The sequence below is a fragment of the Bos taurus genome, chromosome 20, assembly GCF_002263795.3.
Source record: "Bos taurus isolate L1 Dominette 01449 registration number 42190680 breed Hereford chromosome 20, ARS-UCD2.0, whole genome shotgun sequence".
NCBI lineage: Eukaryota > Metazoa > Chordata > Mammalia > Artiodactyla > Bovidae > Bos > Bos taurus.
The window spans coordinates 56,026,932-56,049,376 of NC_037347.1; the positions used below are offsets into that span (position 1 = coordinate 56,026,932).

Sequence of the window (22,445 nt, forward strand, 5' to 3'; positions counted from 1 at the left end):
TGATCACACCATCATGATTATCTGGGTCATGAAGATCTTTTTTGTCCAGTTCTTCTGTGTATTCTTGCCACCTCTTCTTAATATCTTCTGCTTCTGTTAGATCCATATCATTTCTGTCCTTTATTGAGCCCATCTTTGCATGAAATGTTCCCTTGGTATCTCTAATTTTCTTGAAGAGATCTCTAGTCTTTCCTATTCTGTTGTTTTCCTCTATTTCTTTGCATTGATCACTGAAGAAGGCTTTCTTATCTCTTCTTGCTATTCTTTGCAGATCAGATGCTTATATCTTTCCTTTTCTCCTTTGCTTTTTGCTTCTCTTCTTTTCACAGCTATTTTTAAGGCCTCCCCAGACAACCATTTTGCTTTTTGCATTTCTTTTCCATGGGGATGGTCTTGATCCCTGTCTCCTGTACAATGTCACGAACCTCATCCCATAGTTCATCAGGCACTCTATCTACCAGATCTAGGCCCTTAAATCTATTTCTCACTTCCACTGTAAACACTTGTAGGCATGACTAATTACATCTTTTCCTAAATTTTCAAAGGATGTGTGTTAATCTCTACTGCTAAGATGTTAACATTTGATCCGTTTGCTTGAATATCAAGTTAAGAAATCTCATAATTCCCAGCAAGCTGAAGCAGTTCATTCTGGGATGGAACTGTGTTTGTATAAGAAAATATTTGTAGGAATAGAAGCTGAGGTCCTGAGGGTGTAATCTGCAAGCAGATGGAAGAAGAGAGTTCAACAACTCTGCTTATTTAGTGAAAGAGAATGAGATGGATGGAGTGAGTGAGGTTATGGAGCAGAGAAGGCAGTCAGAGAAGGAGAGGCAGAAAGAAGAAAGGCAGAGAGACAAGAGAGCAGAGAAGTAGGTGGACATGGAGTACATCTCTCTCCACAGATGCATCAGAAATACATCTGCAGATGCAGAAGATCTCACAGAGCACCAGCTGAGAGCAGGAACAGAGACTCAGACATAGAGAGCAGACATATGGCACAGTGGGAGAAGGAGGGGGTGGGATGAATTGAGAGAGGAGCATTGACATCTATACATTACCACGTGTGAAATAGATAGCTAATGGGAAGTTGCTGTATTGCACAAAGAGCCCAGCCTGGTGCTCTGTGACAACCTAGAGGGGTGGGGTGGGAGGTTCAAGAGGGAGGGGACGTGTATATACCTTTGGCTGATTCATGTTGTTGTAAGGCAGAAACCAACACAACATTGTAAAACAGTTATCCTCCAATTAAAAATAAATATTTTTTAGAAAGAAGGAAGGCAGAGGACAGAAAGAGATCTCAGCAAAATAGTGGGGGAATGGAATTAGAGTTGGTGGAAATGCTCAAGACACATTTTGAAGAATAAGGGTGTCAATTATTCAGTTTTAAATTAATCACTCTATGGCCTTGCAATGTAACCTTCCTTGTCATCAAACTGCCAACAGACATCTACTTCACACAGCTGCATCATGTAATATAATTTAATTGAACGAAAAGTAATCAAGGGTTGTATCCAATGTTTGGGTTGATTCCAAGGAAAAGATAAAGGAATAACGGCAAGACATAGAGTGGAGACTACAAGTTCAGCAGAAGCTGGAAGCTGAAAGCAAAGGAAGGTGACACCAGGAATGGATAGAAGTTTTGGCAATGGCATTCAACTTCCTGGTAGACAAGGAGTTTGAGCAGATCTGAGTCAGATCTAGGAAGGGAAGAGTGGGTAGCCAAATATGTAGTTTGTTCATATATGTGACCCCATTATATTTGTAATTTTTGAGATCCTAAACTAGGAACTCCCTGAGGACAGGAGGATAAAGTGTTTATTTTCTCCTAGCAGAGCAAAGTACCTAGTATATAATAGGGGAGGAAATGTCAACCCATTCCCATGTTCTTGCCTGAAGAATTCCATGGACAGAGGAGCCTGGCAGGCTACATATAGTCCATGGGGTCGCAACTGGACATGACTGAGGGACTATCACTCACTCACACATTTTAACTAATAAGTACTGAGATGTCAATTATCATAGTTGGCAGCCTAAGATTATGTCATTGCTAGACTACATGATTTATTATCTAAAGGCACACCACATTCTTATATGTATTATATAATAATAGTCTCTTCCTTGTGGCTCAGATGGTAAAGTGTCTGCCTGCAATGCGGGAGACCCAGGTTCGATCCCTGGGTTGGGAAGATCTGGAGAAGGAAATGGCAACCCACTCCAATATTCTTGCCTGGAGAATCCCACGGACAGAGGAGCCTGGTAGGCTACAGTCCATGGGGTCGCAAAGAGTCGGACGCGACTGAGCGACTTCACTTCAGTCTCTCTTGAGAGTCCCTTGGACTGCATAGAGATCAAACCAGTCCATCCTAAAGGGAATCAGTCCTGAATATTAATTGGAAGGACTGATGCTGAAGTTGAAGCTCCAATACTTTGGCCACCTGATGTGAAGAACTGACTCATTGGAAAAGACTCTGATGCTGGGAAAGATTGAAGGCAGGAAGAAAAGGGGACGACAGAGGATGAGATGATTGGATGGCATCACCGATTCAATAGACATGAGTTTGAGCAAGCTCTGGGAGTTGATGATGGACAGGGAGGCCTGGTGTGCTGCAGTCCATGGGGTCACAAAGAGTTGGACATGGCTGAGTGACTGAACAGAACTGAACTGATATTACTCTACTTATAGTTTTAGATTTTTTCTGGGATTAAAACATTCCATACTTTTTGGTATCAAGCAATGTGTTAGGCCCTGGAGATTACCATCATTCTTCAGTGTAATAATAAATATCCTGAAAAGTTCAGGTCCCACTTAGCTACTAAAGTCCAGAAGATGACCAGTCCTCTAGGGATTGTCATGTGGTGGATTGTGTCCCCACTATTTCACCCCACCCCCCAAATTCATATGTACTTATTCCCAGTACTGCAGAATAAGACAGTTTGGGACATAAAGTCATGAAATAGGTAATTAAGGTAAAACAAGATCATATAATTGGGCCTTAATCTGGTCTAACTGGGGTTCCTACAAGAAGGGGAAATTAAGACATTAATGTGTGAACACAGAGCAAAGACTGCTTGAAGACACAGTGAAAACATGACCATCTACAAGCCAAGGAGAGAGACCTCAGAAGAAAGCAACCTGGCCAACATCTTAATCTTGGACTTCTAGCCTCCAGATCTACGCAAAACTCAATTTCTGTTAGGTCCTCATCCCCCCAGTCTATGGCACCCCTAGAGAATGAATACAGGAACTATATTTTCCTAATGGAAAATTAGGACATGCGGCCTGACAAGTAATGTGATTTATAGAATCAATTGACTGGAATCCCCTTTATTTGAAACCCAGCCATACCTAATCCGTAGTCTCGCTTCCAAATAGGACATGACTTAATCCTAGAAAAATAACCTTTGCTCCATTCTTTACAAAAGGGAGCTCTGTTACCACCACTGGAAATGTACCAAATCCCAATTTTGAAACTGAAGTTTTACCGCCATGTATCATTTTGACACCATTCAGAAACCAAACCAAATGTAATTTAGAGAGAATTAAGGGTAGAAACTCACGGACATTTTGTCCTTAACATGTAAGTGTAGGCTAAATGACCCTAAGCACGCACTGTTCTATTTTTAGGCAAGAGGAAATCTAAGACCTCAAATGCCTTCAAGAAGACAAATCCTTTCAGAGAAATGGCATAGGCCAGCATTTCAGACTCTTAGGCCAACCAACTACATAATTAGAAAACACCAGGGAGCGGGGGTGGAAGAGGATTATTTTCAACTAAATATTTTTCAAGATCCAAATCAAGGGATGAATTGGAATCTGTCCATTGTTGTTGATTCTGTGCATGTTAAACAAAAATGCCCGTTTCCACCCATAGAGCTAGAATTTAAAAGTCAAAGCTCTTATTTATTAATATAGACAACACAAAATCACTGACATATATGTCTTTAAAGCCCATTGGGATAAAAAGAAAATAATGGACCATGTGGGATCCTCGTCAAATGCAAGCCAGGTATGAATTCTTTTGCCTTGCTCCAGGAAACTTCAGACTCACAGACCTCATATTACAACACTGCCTCCCCAAGCTCCCCACAGGTTAGGGAAATGCAGCTAAATAACAAAGAAAATTAAATCATAAATGTTTCCAAAAGAAATGCAATTATTTGACTTCTGGGATCAGATGACAAAGTGGAGCCAAATTATAAATTGCTCAATTCGCAAAAGCCAGTGAAGAAAAGAAGGAAAAGCATAAGCTAGAGAAAAAGAAATTGTATCAGGTGACCTTACAACGGATAAGGAGGGAAAATTCATGTTAAATCTTTGAAGTGTTACCCAGAAAAACATATGTGTTTATAAAGATGGGAAAGTGGCTCATAGCCTTCTGTTCTCAGAAACAGTATCAAAACCAAAAGGTGGGTAGGTAATATCGTTTAAAAGTGGACATTTAATTTCCAAATACATGAGTTTTTTTTAAGTATTTTTGACATTAATTTCTCATTTTGATCTTACTTAAATACTTTCTTGTTTTCAGTCCCCCTTTGCATTTTTTCAGTCTTTTAACTTTGTCAGGGCTTTCAATGGCTGTCAAAAATCTCTCTTGGTAAATACCACATTGTACTTGAATATATGTGAGTTGTTCCCAAATATCTTCTGATATTGGTTTCTAACATAATTGCACAGTGATAGAACAGACTCTGTATGATTTCAATATCTTTAGACCATGAAAATTTTGCACCTTGTTTTATGTCCCTGGATATGTTCCAGTGTCTCCTGGTTTGTAGTCTATGAGAACTTGAATAGAATTTGTATCCTGCTGTTGTGTGAAAATTGTGTAAATCTTAATTATGTTGAATTGGTTCATAGTATTTTTGGGGTTTCTATATCTTTCTACTTTTCTGTTTATTCATTCTATTAATTTTTGAGAGTTTAATATTGAAACTCCAGCTAAAAAATTTTTGTCTATTTTAAAAAATAATTGTAATATATAGTGGAGCTATATATAACTTTGTTCTTTTTTTTAATATACTTAATTTTTATTGATCAGTGGCATAGGGTAAACAAAGCATAGTTCTGAATCTTTTAAGAAATTATTAATACATCATTCAAAGTGTTCACTATTCCTTGACTTAGGCAATAAATTAGTGCCAGACCCCCCCCCCAAAAAAATCCATCTCTTCTGATTAAAGAGATACTCTCGTTTGTTTTCCGTTTTATCATATAAGAGCTATACCTGTTCCTTTTTTTGTATTTTGCTTTGGCTTACCATTTTGCACTTCAACACAAATCTTAGTCTAAATTTCCAATACAATCATCACCAATTATTTTCTTAATTGGTTCTTGTACTTTTGCTCATTTAAAATTCATAGAGAATTTGCTCTTCAGATTCTTTTGCTTTTTTTTTTAATTTAATTTTATTTTTTAACTTTACAATATTGTATTGGTTTTGCCATATATCAACATGAATCCACCACAGGTATACACGTGTTCGCCATCCTGAACCCTCCTCCCTCCTCCCTCCCCATACCATCCCTCTGGGTCGTCCCAGCCCCAAGCATCCAGTATCGTGCATCGAACCTGGACTGGTGACTCGTTTCATATATGATATTATACATGTTTCAATGCCATTCTCCCAAATCATCCCACCTTCGCCCTCTCCCACAGAGTCCAAAAGACTGTTCTATACATCTGTGTCTCTTTTGCTGTCTCGCATATAGGGTTATCGTTACCATCTTTCTAAATTCCATATATATGCGTTAGTATACTGTATTGGTGTTTTTCTTTCTGGCTTACTTCACTCTGTATAATAGGCTCCAGTTTCATCCACCTCATTAGAACTGATTCAAATGTATTCTTTTAAATGGCTGAGTAATACTCCATTGTGTATATGTACCACAGCTTTCTTATCCATTCATCTGCTGATGGACATCTAGGTTGCTTCCACGTCCTGGCTATTATAAACAGCGCTGCGATGAACATTGGGGTACACATGTCTCTTTCAATTCTGGTTTCCTTGGTGTGTATGCCCAGCAGTGGGATTGCTGGGTCATATGGCAGTTCTGTTTCCAGTTTTTTAAGGAATCTCCACACTGTTCTCCATAGTGGCTGTACTAGTTTGCATTCCCACCAACAGTGTAAGAGGGTTCCCTTTTCTCCACACCCTCTCCAGCATTTATCGCTTGTAGACTTTTGGATCGCAGCCATTCTGACTGGCGTGAAATGGTACCTCATAGTGGTTTTGATTTGCATTTCTCTGATAATGAGTGACATTGAGCATCTTTTCATGTGTTTGTTAGCCATCTGTATGTCTTCTTCGGAGAAGTGTCTAGTTAGTTCTTTGGCCCATTTTTTGATTGAGTCATTTATTTTTCTGGAGTTGAGCTGTAGGAGTTGCTTGTATATTTTTGAGATTAGTTGTTTGTCAGTTGCTTCATTTGCTATTATTTTCTCCCATTCTGAAGGCTGTCTTTTTACCTTGCTTATAGTTTCCTTTGTTGTGCAGAAGCTTTTAAGTTTAATTAGGTCCCATTTGTTTATTTTTGCTTGTATTTCCAGTATTCTGGGAGGTGGGTCATAGAGGATCTTGCTGTGATGTATGTTGGAGAGTGTTTTGCCTATGTTCTCCTCTAGGAGTTTTATAGTTTCTGGTCTTACGTTTAGATCTTTAATCCATTTTGAGTTTATTTTTGTGTATGGTGTTAGAAAGTGGTCTAGTTTCACTCTTTTACAAGTGGTTGACCAGTTTTCCCAGCACCACTTGTTAAAGAGTTTGTCTTTAATCGATAGTATATTCTTGCCTCCTTTGTCAAAGATAAGGTGTCCATAGGTGCGTGGATTTATCTTTGGGCTTTCTATTTTGTTCCATTGATCTATATTTCTGTCTTTGTGCCAGTACCATACTGTTTTGATGACTGTGGCTTTGTAGTAGAGCCTGAAGTCAGGCAGGTTGATTCCTCCAGTTCCATTCTTCTTTCTCAAGATTGCTTTGGCTATTTGAGGTTTTTCATATTTCCATACAAATTGTGAAATTATTTGTTCAAGCTCTGTGAAGAATACCATTGGTAGCTTGATAGGGATTGCACTGAATCTATAAATTGCTTTGGGCAGTATACTCATTTTCACTATATTGAGTCTTCCAATCCATGAACATGGTATATTTCTCCATCTATTAGTGTCCTCTTTGATTTCTTTCACCAGTGTTTTATAGTTTTCTATATATAGGTCTTTAGTTTCTTTAGGTAGATATATTCCTAAGTATTTTATTCTTTTCATTGCAATGGTGAATGGAATTGTTTCCTTAATTTCTCTTTCTTTTTCTCATTATTAGTGTATAAGGATGCAAGGGATTTCTGTGTGTTGATTTTATATCCTTTTTATAACTTTATATATATATAATCCTTTTTATATAGGATTTTATATCCTATTTATAATTTTACTATATTCATTGATTAGTTCTAGTAATTTTCTGGTGGAGTCTTTAGGGTTTTCTATGTAGAGGATCATGTCATCTGCAAACAGTGAGAGTTTTACTTCTTCTTTTCCAATTTGAATTCCTTTTATTTCTTTTTCTGCTCTGATAACTTTGTTCTATATTTTCCAAGTCTCCTGTAAATGCACTATCATACTTTCATAATTTAAAAAATTTAAAAAAGAAAGAGAAAAATAAATTAAAAAAAAGATGAGTGGGTAAAATATTGGGAGAAAAGTTCCCTAATTTCTCCTTCATTTAAAGGAAAGCAGCCTTGTAGCAGCTGAGGGGAGTAGAGTGGAATATCTCCCTAGAATAAGAGTTTCAACCTCTCTGCCTGCTGACTCATCCACTAGGACTATTAAGAGAAAAAAAATGTGCATGGAAGCCTTGTTTCTACTAACAAATAGGGATTTCTAAATATGAAAGACAAAAGAGAAATTAAAATAAAAAGCAGTAATATTGTAAGGGTGCAAACCAGAAGCCTCATTTCAGCTCCCCAACCTTTCCTTAGAGTAAAATTGCCATCACAAGAGATGGGGTACCAAAGAGACTCCACTCCTAATTAGCTGTGTGACCTTGGGCAGGTTACTTAACATCTCTTAGCATCAGTTTCCTCATCTGTAAAATGGGAATTATGACACCTACATGTGAGGATAAACTGAGTTAATATAGATAAAGCACTTCAAAACTGCAAAGCACATAATAAGCTACGCATTGACTATCATTATTATATACTCATAAATTATATGAGTGTTGACTATTATTATTCCTGTTATTGTCAAAGTCCATAAACCTCTCTCTCCTTTTTTTTTCCTCTGGCTAACATCAATGTGGGGGCCCATTAGGGGCCAGGTGGCACCAAAGATGTTGTTAGTCGCCAAGTCGTGTCTGACTCTTTGGACTATAACCCACCAGACTCCTCTGTCCGTGGGATTTCCCAGGCAATAATACTGGAGTGGTTTACATTTCCTTCTACAGGGGATCTTCCTGACTCAGTAATCGAATCCACATCTCCTGCATTGGCAGGCAGATTCTTTACCACTGAGCCACCAGGGAAGCCCACTTACCTAAGATACTGGTGATGTAAAATCAAAAGATTCAATACCTGGCTTAGTGAAGCTCCCCATCTATTGAGAGAGGGAAGGGGCAGACAAATGACCCATCCACCCTGTAGCAGCAGCAATTGCCCTGGTCTGTCCATGACTGAGTACTTAAGCAGTCCTGGGAGGAGGTTTATGGAAGAGATTTCCCACTGCCAACACCAGTCATCAACTCCTATCTCAGTGACCAATTGTGTTTCAGTCATTTTTAGTCTATGTTCTTCAGCTCTTCCGCTCTTGTGTTCTGCACAAAAATCACCACCTAAGCTAGCTCCTTCTTGTCATACCTCTTGCACAATGCACCACTTAAGTGTGGGTACGTTAAAGCTCAGCAAAACTTAGCTCTTAAGCTCCTGCCTTACACACATAAGCATCTCAACTCAATTTGAACTCATCTTTGTCCTGCACTCCTCATGAATTAACATAGCAATCCTGCACATGGAAATTCCACACACTATATATTTTTTAAGTATGACTGATTGACAAGGCTGTGCTAGTTTCTGCTGTAGAGAAAAATTTCACTTATATATATACATATTTTTTTTCATAGTCCGTCCCATTACAGGTTATTACAAGACAGTGGATATAGTTTCCTGTGTTATAGAGTAGGTCCTTGTTGTTTATTTTATATATGGTAGTTTGTATTGATTAATTTCAAGTTCCTAACTTATTCCTGTCCCTTTCCCCTTTGGTAACCATAAATTTGTTTTCTATGTCTATGAGTTTGTTTCTGTTTTGTAAATATGTTCATTTGTATTGTATTTTAGATTACACATTTAAGTGATATCATTTGATATTTGTCTTTGACTTACTAAGTATAATCTCTAGATCCATCTGTATTTTTGCAAATGGCATTGTTTCATTCTTTCTATGGCTGAGTAATATTTCATTGCATATATGTACCACTTCTTCCTTCCCATTTATTTGTTGATGGACATTTCCATTGCTTCCATGTCTTGGCTATTGCAAGTGGTGCTGCTGTGAACACTGGGGTGCGTGTATCTTTTTGATTTAGAGTTGCCTCTGTATATATGCCCAGAAATGGGGTTACTGGATCACATGGTACCTCTATTTTTAGTTTTTTAAGAAACTTCCACACTGTTCTACATAATGACTGCACCAATTTACATTCCTACCAACAGTGTAGGAGAGTTTCCTTTTCTCCACAACCTCTCCAGCACTTTTTATTTGTAGATTTTTGAAAATGATGGCTAGTCTGACCAATGTGAGGTGATACCTCATTGTAGTTTTGATTTGTATTTTTCTGGTAATCAGTGATTTTGAGCATTTTTCATGTGCCTATTATCCATCTATATGTCTTCTTTGGAGAACAGTCCATTTAGGTCTTCTGCCCATTTTCTAATTGGGTTGTTTGATTTTTTTGTTATTGACTTATGTGAGCTATTTGTGTATTTTGAAATTAAACACTTGTCTGTCATATCATCTGCAGATATTTTCTCCCACTTATTAGGTTGTCTTTTTGTTTTGTTTATGGCTTCCTTGAACACACATCACTCTTAATCTTTGTATCCCTCTTCTCCATTCCTGTGATCCTTAAGAACAAAGAATGAAAAAAAAGCTTAAAAGTAATGGCATGATACATGACTGTGCTGATTTTGCAAACAAAGTTCCTAGACTTGCAGAGTCCACAACCTGAACAACCCTGTGCAACAACTCTGCCATCGTGAGTCCTAACAGCATGTGATATGGGTCATGGGAGGACGGGAGACAGAATGCTCAACTCTACTTGGGAAGATTTAGGAAAAGCTGTTCAAAACAAGTATTCATTGACCTGGACCTTGAAGCATGAGTAGAGATTCTCCATTCTTTCAGAGTTTGGGGGAGGGTGCGGTAGGGAGAAGCAGCAGTGTGTAAAAAGGCACAGAAGCATAAAACAGTGCAACATCCTGAAAGTGACAGTCGCTCAGTGATGTCTGACTCTTTGCGAACTCATGGACTGTAGGGTCCATGGAATTCTCCAGACCAGGATACTGGAGTGGGCAGCCTTTCCCTTCTCTGGCGGATCTTCACAACCCAGGGATTGAATCCAGGTCTCCCGCATTTCTGGCAGATTCCTTACCAGCTGAGCCACAAGGGAAGCATTACAAGATTAGCAAGATCTACGGAGAAGGCAATGGCACCCCACTCCAGTACTCTTGCCTGGAAAATCCCATGGACGGAGGAGCCTGGTGGGCTGCAGTCCATGGGGTCGTGAAGAGTCAGACATGACTGAGCGACTTCCCTTTCACTTTTCACTTTCCTGCATTGGAGAAGGAAATGGCAACCCACTCCAGTGTTCTTGCCTGGAGAATCCCAGGGATGGGGGAGACTGGTGGGCTGCTGTCTATGGGGTCGCACAGAGTCGGACACGACTGAAGTGACTTAGCAGTAGCAGTAGCAGCTGGGAGTAACTGGAGCAGAGGGGATGATGGCAGGAACAGCTAGAGGTGAAACTGAAGATATAATCATGTAGGGACTTGCATAAACACCAATGCTTTTGAGAGTACGGAGAACCTTGGGGGAGGTGGATTATTCAGGACCAGATTGCCTTAGAAAGATCACCATAGCAGTGTAAATACACTTCTAAAGTGGGGCTGTGGTGACCTAGGGGAATATTTGGGAGCTCTCTCCATAGTCCCAGAACTAATGATGAGAATCAGTACTGACTAAATGCAGATATTCCACCAGTATTTAAGAAGCACCATAGACAAGTCATGCTGACTAAATGGAGTAAAGAGTAAGTTATTTGAGAAAAGAAGAGAAGCTAAAGGCAAAGAAGAAAAGGAAACCCATCTAAATGCAGAGTTCCGAAGAATAGCAAGGAGAGATAAGAAAGCCTTCCTCAGTGATCAGTGTGAAGAAATAGAGGAAAATAATAGAATGGGAAAGACTAGAGAGCTCTTCAAGAAAATTAGAGATACCAAGGGAACATTTCATGCAAAGATGGGCTCAATAAAGGACAGAAATTGTATGGACCTAACAGAAGCAGAAGATATTAAGAAGAGGTGGCAAGAATACACAGAACTGTACAAAAAAGATCTTCATGACTCAGATAACCACGATGGTGTGATCACTCACCTAGAGCCAGATATCCTGGAATATGAAGTCAAGTGGGCCTTAGGAAGCATCACTACAAACAAAGCTAGTAGAGGTGACGGAATTCCAGCTGAGCTATTTTCAAATCCTAAAAGATGATGCTGTAAAAGTGCTGCACTCAATATGCCAGCAAATTTGGAAAACTCAGCAGTGGCCACAGGACTGGAAAAGGTCAGTTTTCATTCCAATCCCAAAGAAAGGCAATGCCAAAGAATGCTCAAACTACCACACAGTTGTACTCATCTCACAAGCTAGTAAAGTAATGCTCAAAATTCTCTGAGTGAGGCTTCAATGGTACATGAACCGAGAATTCCAGATGTTCAAGCTGGATTTAGCAAAGGCAGAGAAACCAGAGATCAAATTGCCAATACCCGTTGAATCATTGAAAAAGCGACAGAATCCCAGAAAATCATCTTCTTCTGCTTTATTGATTATGCCTAAGCCTTTGACTATGTGAATCACAACAAACTGTGGAACATTCTTCAAGAGATAGGAAAACCAGACCACCTTACCCTCCTCCTGAGAAATCCGTATGCAGATCAAGAAGCAACTGTTAGAAGTAAATATGGGACAATAGACTGATTCCAAATTAGGAAAGGAGTATGTCAAGGCTGTATAATCATAAGGAATTTTATTTAGGTCATACCTGAATGGTCTAGTGGTTTTCCCTACTGTCTTCAATTTAAGTATGAATTTGGCAATAAGGAGTTCATGATTTGAGCCACAGTTAGCTCCTGGTCTTGTTTTGGCTGACTGTATAGGGCTTCTCCATCTTTAGCTGCAAAGAATATAATCAATCTGATTTCGGTGTTGACCATTTGGTGATATCCACGTGTAGAGTTTATTTTCTGGGGCTCCAAAATCACTGCAGATGGTGACTGCAGCCATGAGATTAAAAGATGCTTACTGCTTGGAAGGAAAGTTATGACCAACCTAGATAGCGTATTGAAAAGCAGAAACATTACTTTGCCAACAAAGGTCCATCTAGTCAAGGCTATGGTTTTTCCAGTGGTCATGTATGGACGTGAGAGTTGGACTGTGAAGAAGGCTGAGTGCTGAAAAATTGATGTTTTTGAACTGTGGTGTTGGAGAAGACTCAGTCCCTTGGACTGCAAGGAGATCCAACCAATCCATTCTAAAGGAGATCAGTCCTGGGTGCTCTTTGGAAGGACCAATGCTAAAGCTGAAACTCCAGTACTTTGGCCACCTCATGCAAAGAGTTGACTCATTGGAAAAGAGTCTGATGCTGGGAGGGATTGGGGGCAGGAGGAGAAGGGGATGACAGAGGATGAGATGGCTGGATGGTATCACCAACTCAATGGACATGAGTTTGGGTGAACTCCGGGAGTTGGTGATGGACACGGAGGCCTGACATGCTGCAATTCATGGGGTCACAAAGAGTCAGACATAACTGTGGGACAACTGAACAGCTGACAACTGACAGTATGTCAAGGCTGTATACTGTCACCTTTCTTATTTAAATTATATGTAGAGTACATCATGAGAAATGCCACACTGTATGAAGCATAAGTTGAAATCAAGATTGCTGGGAGAAATATCAATAACCTCGGATATGCAGATGACACTACCCTTATGTCAGAAAGTGAAGAGGAACTACAGAGCCTCTTGATGAAAATGAAAGAGGAGAGTGAAAAAGCTGGCTTAAAACTCAACATTCAGAAAACTAAGATCATGTTATCCGGTCCCATCACTTCATGGCAAATAGATGGGGAAACAATAGAAACAGTGTCAGACTTTATTTTCTTGGGCTCAAAAATCACTGCAGATGGTAACTGCAGCCTTGAAATTAAAAGACACTTGTTCCAAAGTGCTGCACTCAATATGCCAGCAAATGTGGAAAACTCAGCAGTAGCCACAGGACTGGAAAAGGTCAGTTTTCATTCCAATCCCAAAGAAAGGCAATGCCAAAGAATGCTCAAACACAATTGCACTCATCTCACATGCTAGTAAAGTAATGTTCAAAATTCTCCAAGCCAGGCTTCAGCAATACGTGAACTGTGAACTTCCTGATGTTCAAGCTGGTTTTAGAAAAGGGAGAGGAACTAGAGATCAAATTGCCAACATCTGCTGGATCATGGAAAAAGCAAGAGAGTTCCAGAAAAACATCTATTTCTTATTGACTATGCCAAAGCCTTTGACTGTGTGGATCACAATAAACTGTGGAAAATTCTGAAAGAGATGGGAATACCAGACCACTTGACCTGCCTCTTGAGAAATCTATATGCAAGTCAGGAAGAAACAGTTAGAACTGGACATGGAACAACAGACTGGTTCCAAATAGGAAAAGGAGTACGTCAAGGCTGTATATTGTCACCCTGTTTATTTAACTTATATGCAGAGTACATCATGAGAAACGCTGGACTGGAAGAAACACAAGCTAGATTTAAGATTGCCAGGAGAAATATCAATAACTTCAGATATGCAGATGACACCACCATTATGGCAGAAAGTGAAGAGGAACTAAAAAGCCTCTTGATGAAAGTGAAAGTGGAGAGTGAAAAAGTTGGCTTAAAGCTCAACATTCAGAAAATGAAGATCATGGCATCCAGTCCCATCACTTCATGGGAAATAGATGGGGAAACAGTGGAAACAGTGTCAGACTTTATTTTTTGGGGTTCCAAAATCACTGCAGATGGTGACTGCAGCCATGAAATTAAAAGACGCTTACTCCTTGGAAGAAAAGTTATGACCAACCTAGATAGCATATTCAAAAGCAGAGACATTACTTTGCCAACAAAGGTTCGTCTAGTCAAGGCTATGGTTTTTCCAGTGGTCATGTATGGATGTGAGAGTTGAACTGTGAAGAAGGCTGAGCGCCAAAAAATTGATGCTTTTGAACTGTGGTGTTGGATAAGACTCTTGAGAGTCCCTTGGACTGCAAGGAGATCCAACCAGTCCATTCTGAAGGAGATCAGCCCTGGGATTTCTTTGGAAGGAATGATGCTAAAGCTGAAACTCCAGTACTTTGGCCACCTCATGCGAGGAGTTGACTCATTGGAAAAGACTCTGATGCTGGGAGGGATTGGGGGCAGGAGGAGAAGGGGATGACAGAGGATGAGATGGCTGGATGGCATCACTGACTCGATGGACGTGAGTCTGGGTGAACTCCGGGAGTTGGTGATGGACAGGGACGCCTGGCGTGCTGTGATTCATGGGGTCACAAAGAGTAGGACATGACTGAGCGACTGAAATGAACTGAACTGAACTGTTCCTTGGAAGAAAAGCTATGACCAACCTTGACAGCATATTAAAAAGTAGAGACATTACTTTGCCAGCAAAATCCATCTAATCAAAGCCATAGTTTTTCCAGTAGTCAAGTATGGAAGTGAGAATTGAACGATAAACAAAGCTGAGCACCACAGAATTGAGGCTTTCGGACTGTGGTACTGTAGAAGACTCTTGAGAGTCCCTTGGACTGCAAGGAGATCCAACCAGTCCATCCTAAAGGAAATCAGTTCTGAATATTCATGGGAAGGACTGACGCTGAAGCTGAAACTCCAATACTTTGGCTGCCTGATGCAAAGAACTGACTCCACTGGAAAAGGCCCTGATGCTGGGAAAGATTGAAGGTGGGAGGAGAAGGGGACAATGGAGGATGAGATGGTTTGATGGCATCACTGATTTGATAGATATGAGTTTGAGCAAGCTTTGGGCGTTGGTGATGGACAGGGAAGCCAGGCATGCCACAATCCATGGGTCACAAAGAGTGGGACACGACTGAGCAACTGAACTGAACTGAACTAAAGACAATTAGGATAAGGATCAGAACGCTGATTTGGTAGTTGAGTGAGGGATATTACTTTTTACCCCCAGGTGGCACTAGTGGTAAAGAACCCACCTGCCAATGCAAGAGACATGAGACGTGGATTTGAGCCCTGGGTCGGGAAGATCCCCTGGAGGAAGAAATGGCAGCCCACTCCAGTATTCTTGCCTGGAGAATCCCATGGATAGAGGAGCCTGGTGGGCTACAATCCATAGGGTTGCAAAGAACTGGACACTACTGAAGTGACTTAGTAAGCACGCAAAGGAAGAAAGGCAGGGCAGGTTCAAACAAGTTCAAACAGGTTGCTTTAGAAGAGCCCTTGATACGTACAGATAAATATACCAAGTCACCGGTTGGTAATTTGGGTCTGGAGTTCAAGAAAATGATTTGAATTTGATTTCATATTAGAGAAGGTGACAGCACACGAAAATGAGAAGTGAAGGCAGACAAAATGCAAGATTGGGGAGGATATTTTTTTCTGGTGGGGCTTGAAAATATAAATGGATGCAAGAAAGGAATAAGGCAATGAAGAAACACTGAAATTTGAAAAAAATGGAATCACTGGAACCAGATCAGGGAGGGCATGCGATTAAGAGCACAGTGGACGGGACTCATCCAGAACTGAGATCTTTTGGGGACTAAAACTCATTAAGGTGTGGGTTGGAAAATGAGGGTGTTCACACCTCAAAACTTGATTTTCTCTAGGAAATAGAAAATTGTTCACTCATAAATTGTCACTCTTGCAATAAATATGTTCTGAGCATTGACCAAGTACCCTGTTACCACAATAAGCATCATCCTTGTCTGCCTGGAGCTTAGAATCTGATGGAGTGGCAGGCATTAATCAAAAAGTCACGCCAATGATGGTAAAATTGAAACTGGGAGAGATGCTATGAAGATTTTCATGATGCAGTAAGAGTTTATGGCAAAAGGAATTGACCTACTAAGGTATCAAGAAAGCCTTCTTTGCTAAGGTAACACAAGTGGGACATGTTACTTGATGAAAAGATGTGACTGCAACCCACAAGCTGGGGTCAACTATTACAGAAAGAGATGGGAGGAGGGTTCAGAGTATGAAAAAGTCCTGCAAAAGTGGGGAGAATTGGAAGAGTCAGAATGAAAATACAGGCAGTGCGGATGCAGCAGAGTGAGCTGGAGACATGAGTAAGACCAGAAGAAGTAGGACCTCATAGGACATGTCAGGAAGGCACATCTTAATCCGAAAAGTACTAGGGAGCCACTGAGGAATCTTAAGAGGGGCTGGGGGCAGGGGGACACGATCACATTTGAATTTCATGAAGTTGATTTCAGCTGCCACTCAGAGAATGGATTAGAAGAGTTGGGAGAGGACAAGATGGACCCACCTTTGTAATACTGGAAAGAAATAACTATAGCTCAAAAAAGGTGGGAGTGATGCAAACTGAAGGATGAGTTCAAGATTTCAAGAGATGCTTAAGAAGTGAGATTCAGTAAGATAAGGTGAAAGAGAATTGAGGCTAGCTCCTAGATTTCCAGTCTGCACAGACTGGAGGGATTGCTAAAACGAAGTACCCTGAAGGTACTGGGTTAGGTAGAAAGATTATGAGTTGACTTTTAGCTATATAGACATTAGTGTATCTTTGAGACATTCAACATAAACCACAGCACATATGAGCCTAAATCCCAAAGGAGAAAGCTAACCTGTAGGTAGAAAATACAGGCTTCAAAAGAGTAAGACTATTTCTGGAAAGTTTACAAAGGAAAGGACAGGGTCTGAGAGAGAATTTTGAGGAGCTCAAACATTCAGTGGATGCATCAAAGATGATGAAACTGTTCAGAAACAGAAGAACTAGCCAGAAAGATAAGTAGAAAACTAAGATAGTTTGGTGGCACAGAAAAGAAGAGATGGGAAAATTCCCAAAACAGAAAATATCTAAGAATGTTGCTAAGAAGAAAGATGAGAGTAGGAGTGTCCATCGAGTTGACACAGAGTTTGGCCTCAGGGCAAAAATCTCTTTTATTGTGGTCATGGAGCTAGAAGTCACAATGGGCCAGGTTGAGGAAGAAGGAAGAGAAGAAGAAAATAGAGGCAGTAAATATAGACCATTCCAGCAAGAAATCTGGCTGAGTCATCGACAGAGAATGAGCGGGATAAAAGCAGAGGAGATGCCTTGAGGAGAGAGGGAAAGTTCAGCCGAGTTGCTGAGAGTTATTAAAGAGAGGGCTGACCTAGAATAAGTTAAAAAAATATAATAAACTGGGAGACAGATTTCCATTAATTTGCGGTGGCACCAGTGTGCCTGGGTGGGCAATTCTTTCTAGCTATTATAGTCTGAGCTTAGTTGGGAAATACCAAATTGTGGTTGAGAAAAGAAAAGAAGAAAGAAGAGGAAAACAACAGCCAGGAGACAATGAATCTGAGAGGCTTGAGAGAAAGAAGTTCAAATTGTTCTCGGGACCCAGACTCCATATGGAAGGAATTGTGGTACCAGGAGGCTGATCATTTAGCTGAAAATGAATGAGTCAAGGGATTAAGGACCTCAATAAAGATGAGAGGCATGTTTAGGGGAAATACAGCATGAAGAGAAGAGAATCGGTAGGTGAAGTGGATGCTGTCTGTGACCCCCAATCCTTATTTCTATGCCCCCTTCTCTAGCCAGACTGTTACTTGTTTTCAGCTCAACACCTTCTCAGGCCAAGAACACCAAGCAGTTACTGTCCACTAGAAGCAGCCCTTAGCCAAGGAATTATGGGAACCAGAGAATAACTGCCTGGCTCCTTTTCCCTTCCTCCAGATGGGATAACTCTAAGGGATGCTCTCTTTCCTTCTCTTCCTTGTCACCCCAGTCCCCTGCTGAGATGACTCATCACATAAAGAATCCACCTGCAAGGCAGGAGACCCTGGAGATGTGGGTTCAATCCCTGGGTGGAGAAGATCCCCCAGAGGAGGAAATGGTAACCCACTCCAGTATTCTTGCCTGAAAAATCCCAAGGACAGAATACCCTGGTGGGCTACAATCCAGAGAGTCACAAAGAGTCAGACGTGACTGAGTGACTGAGCACAAGCACAAACTGCTTGGACTGGTGTCTCTTCTCAAGGTTGACCTCTTGGCAGACTCAAGCCGGAGCATTAAGCTGTTGGAGTTTTCAGAGGTGACACTGTTTGGTGGCAAAAAGGTACAGGGAGTGCTAGTGAAAGAGAGATGTTAAAAGGCAGTGGAAGTCCATGCATTGGTTCTCAGATCAAGAAGCCTTAGAGGTCATCATGTCTGGGGTTGTTGACATGGACATCAAACTGATCCTGTATGTTGCAGATGGTGACATAGAGATGACTGTGAACTGACTACCAAGGCTTTCCTAAATGTGGGAGAGATCAGAAGGCCAGTAAATGAGTGATCCACAGGGATGGAGGGTGGATTAGGTGGATGGCATGACCCAAAACAAAGAGGATTTCCACCTGAGGGAGATTGATATCCAGGCACAGGAAAGGGGATTGAGGACAATGTTGATGCCTGTCCCAGATTAAGAATACATAGACTGTAAAAGAAAGACCAGCCTCCAGTAATTCAAGAAAAACAGTGACCCTCTGAGAGGAGAGCAGATAGTTTACAATGGGTTGATTATATGAAGAAAGTCTTTACAAAAGAAAAAAACAGATCATTCCAGATGCACAGTTGAAAGATTTAGGATGGAGGTCAGCTGGAAGGGTATGCATTGGGAAAAGAAACTGCAAATAGAGGTTGTATATTTTTTGTTTTTTTGAACCTATAGCTTATTTTTTTATTAATGTATAGTTGATGCCTGAATATTCATTGGAAAGACTGATGCTGAAGCTGAAACTCCAATACTTTGGCCACCTGATGCAAAGAACTGACTCATTGGAAAAGACCCTGATGCTGGGAAAGATTGAAGGTGAGAGGACAGGGAGGCCTGGCGTACTGAGGTCCATGGGGTCACAAAGAGTCAGATGTGACTGAGTGACTGAACTAAACTGATGCATATAATTACATGTTACAGATGTACAATATAGTGATTAACAATTTTTAAAAGCTATACTTCACTTGTAGTTATTATAAAATATTGACTAACTTTCCTGTGTTGTACAATATTTCCTTGAGACTATCTTATACCCAATAAGTTTGTTCTTCCCACTCCCCTACCCCTGTAATGCCCATCCCGCTTCCCTCTCCAGTAACCACTGGTACTGGAGACAGTGGTAACCACTAGTCTCTGGTAATCACTAATCTGTTCTCTTTATCTGTAGGTCTGCTTCCTTTATGTTATGTTCACTAGCTTGTTGTAGTTTTCAGAGTTTACATATAAGCGATATCAGACACTGTCTTTCTTTGTCTGATTTAGCATAATGCCCTCTAAGTTCATAAGTTCATCATATTGCTGGAATGGAAAATTTTGTTCTTTCTTTCTTTTTTTCTGCTTGTGCTGGCTCAGGAGTTGCAGTTCACTGGCTCCTTCTAGATGTGGTGCTTGGGCTGCAGGGCCCACAGTTCGGCAGTTGTGGTGCACAGGCTTAGTGGCCCTGTGGTATGTGGGGTCTTAGTTCCCCGACCAGGAATCGAACCCAAGTCCTCTGTATTGGAAGGTGGACTCTTAACCACTGGACAACCCAAGAAGTCCCAAAATTTTGTTCTTTTTTATGGCTGAGTAGTATTGCATTGTGTATTTGTATCACATCTTCTTTATTCTTTCGTCCGCTGGTGGACACTAAGATTGCTTCTGTATCTTGGCAATTGTAAATGGGACAATTTACATGGACATGGGACATATAACATGGATATGGGACATGGGACATGTAACATGGACATGGGACATGGGACAATGAACATGGGAATTAATGTTTGGGTTTTTTTGGATATATACCCAGGAGTGGAACTGCTGGGTCACATTGTGAGATTGTATATTTTGAGCGGTGCCCTGGAGTAAAGGTAAAGAATCTGCCTGCAATGCAGGACACCCAGGTTCGATCTCTCGGTTGGGAAGATATCCCCTGGAGAAGGAAATGGCTACCCACTCCAGTATTCCTGCCTGGAGAATTCTGTGGATAGAGGAGCGTGGCGGGCTACAGTCCATGGGGTCACAAAGAGTCAGTCAAGACTGAGTGACTAACACTTCCACTTTCACTGAAGTGAAACTCTCCAACCATCTCCTAAGGCAGGGTCCTGGGAACATGAGACCCACTGTTACATAGCCTATGTGTGATGGAGAAACTGAACCAAGCAGTCTGGCTCTGGCAGTGATAGCTTATGGTGAACGATGTCAAATTCTTGACCTCTGAAGAAGAATTAGCTTTGGGACAAGGGACCAGGGACAGGCTTGATCACTCAAGAGGTTTTGTGTAGCAGAAATTTTATTACAGTGAAAAAGGACAGAGAAAACTTCCGACATAGACATTAGAAGGGGGACAGAGAGCCTTATCAAGGCCTTAAATACTTTTACCAGACCTATTTCCACAACATACATCTTAAATTAACAAGATTAGAACTAACAATGCTATGCTATGCTATGCTAAGTCACTTCAGTCGTGTCCGACTCTGTGTGACCCCATAGACAGCAGCCCACCAGGCTTCCCCGTCCCTGGGATTCTCCAGGCAAGAACACTGGAGTGGGTCACCATTTCCTTCTCCAATGCATGAAAGTGAAAAGTGAAAGTGAAGTCACTCAGTCGTGTCCGACTCTTAGCGACCCCAAGGACTGCAGCCTACCAGGCTCCTCCGTCCATGGGATTTTCCAGGCAAGAGTACTGGAGTGGGGTGCCATTGCCTTCTCCGAGAACTAACAATAGAAAGGTCTTACCAGACCCACTCCCACAACACACATCTTAAAATAACAAGATTAGTTAGAAGGTTCTTGTTAAAAAGGAGAAACATGTCCTTCAGCAAGATACATTGTTATTATATAATCATTAGTACAGAGTTAAAGGAAAAACATACCCTTGAGCAAGATGAATTTTGTTGTGTAATCATTAGCTCTGGGCTTCAAGAAAACACTGTCTTATGGGACTAAGACAAAGCAATGTAGAAAAAAATGTTTGTCCTTTTCTCCTCCTTGAAAGCCCCAGACCCATTTCTCCTCCCTGGGGACCCCAGACTTCTTATCAACCTACCTAAGAATTAACTCTCTCAGCAGCCTGGCTGTCACCAGCCACTATTCTTTGCTTGCCCTGAGATTCAGGGCTCCAAAGTCTCTCTCATAGGTGGGGACAGGAATTTATACTTATATCACACAATCTTTTTTTTAAAATAGTACACAATACAAGATTGCACAGAAATATACAAAAAAGATGACACATGTTTAAAAATGTCCATACTCTGGCACCATAGCTGTCTTCTTCTTCTTCTCCCCTTCCTCCTCTCCCCATCTTCCTCATTCTCCTCCTCCTTTTTAAATTCAGGAGTTTTTGTTTTAACCATCATCTCTACTCAATCAGGAAATCCCAGGTGGCACTAGTGTAAAGAATCCACCCACCAATGCAGAAGATGCAAGTGAAGCTGGTTAGATCTCTGGATAAGGAAGATCCCCTAGAGAAGGAAACAGCAACCCACTCCAGTATTCTTGCCTGGAAAATCCCATAGACAGAAGAGTATGGCGGGCTACAGTCCACGGGGCCCCAAAGAGTCAGACAGGACAGAGCGACTGAGCACTACTCTATCAAAGTAAACAGAATTAGCATCCAAAAGCTGACATTAAAAGGATTATTATTATCTGTCCAGATTTGTTTCAAAAAGGAGTTGGCTCTGTAGCCACTCCTATATTGGCTTCAGTCCTATTCTTTGATGCATCACAGAAGCTAGTGTGGGACATTTTAATCTAATCATCTCCAGCCTGGGAGAAAAGATGGGATGAGGCCCATGGTGGGCCTTGCAGGGCTCAGTGCAGACTCCGCTCAGGAATGAAAACTCACTCCCCCAGCTGCTGGCAATGCTGCAGGCCCCAGACTGTCATTGTGCTGCCCCCATGATGACCACCATGGTGAAAAGGAATTTCTTCACTCAAAGTCACATCCCC

At 41.0% G+C, this 22,445-nt stretch overlaps 1 long non-coding RNA gene across 2 annotated transcripts in view; it reads left to right on the top strand.

Annotated features, from left to right (window-relative positions):
• The window catches only part of LOC100849043 (uncharacterized), a 105,134-nt gene that overhangs the window by 62,565 nt on the left and 20,124 nt on the right, over positions 1-22,445 (top strand). The window contains exon 3 of one of the 2 annotated variants that reach the window (XR_009491985.1): positions 19,217-19,334. The exons of the other annotated variant lie outside the window; for it this stretch is intronic. This is a non-coding gene — a long non-coding RNA (uncharacterized lncRNA). The remainder of the gene's footprint in view (positions 1-19,216; positions 19,335-22,445) is intronic. 2 annotated transcript variants of the gene reach the window in all.